The following is an 840-nucleotide window of genomic DNA, read 5'->3' as shown; positions in this document are numbered from 1 at the left end:
GCAACTTCCTGAGTACCTACAGGAGACAGAGAAATAGACAGAATGTGAAATTAGACTGATGCAGTGAGGGTTACACAAGGAGAATGGAAATGAGCCCCACAGATATCTGGAAAATCCCAAACACCATCCCTGGCCTGTTCTGTTGCGTCTCTCTGGAGTGGAGAATTCTGTTAGCTCAGGATTAGATTAGATTAGATTAGATTAGATTACTTACAGTGTGGAAACAGGCCCTTCGGCCCAACAAGTCCACACCGCCCCGCCGAAGCGCAACCCACCCATACCCCTACATCTACCCCTTACCTAACACTACGGGCAATTTAGCATGGCCAATTCACCTAACCTGCACATCTTTGGACTGTGGGAGGAAACCGGAGCACCCGGAGGAAACCCACGCAGACACGGGGAGAATGTGCAAACTCCACACAGTCAGTCGCCTGAGGCAGGAATTGAACCCAGGTCTCTGGCGCTGTGAGGCAGCAGTGCTAACCACTGTGCCACCGTGCCTGGAGTAGCTGCAAGAGTGAGAGATGCTGACAGAAGCAGCAATTAGACCCACACAGTGAGAGAGACTGAGTGATATCACCAGTGTGCTGGAAGACTTCAGGATCACACAGTCATGTTGGAAGAATGGGTTTAGCTTCATGTATCAGAGCTCAGGGATGAGCATCCAGTGAGCAGGTGAAGTGACGGCCTTGTTAGGGCATTTGTTCAAAAACTCAGCTAATGTTCAGGGGAGGCAGGTTTGAATCCCATCAAAAGATATGGTGGAATTTAAAATCAATAATTTTAAAAATAGCAATTAACAATCCATAAACAAATATGAAACCATTGCTGATGTAC

Source organism: Chiloscyllium punctatum, chromosome 33 (genome assembly GCF_047496795.1).
Source record: "Chiloscyllium punctatum isolate Juve2018m chromosome 33, sChiPun1.3, whole genome shotgun sequence".
Taxonomy (NCBI): Eukaryota; Metazoa; Chordata; class Chondrichthyes; order Orectolobiformes; family Hemiscylliidae; genus Chiloscyllium; species Chiloscyllium punctatum.
Note: the sequence above shows the minus strand (reverse complement) of the source record.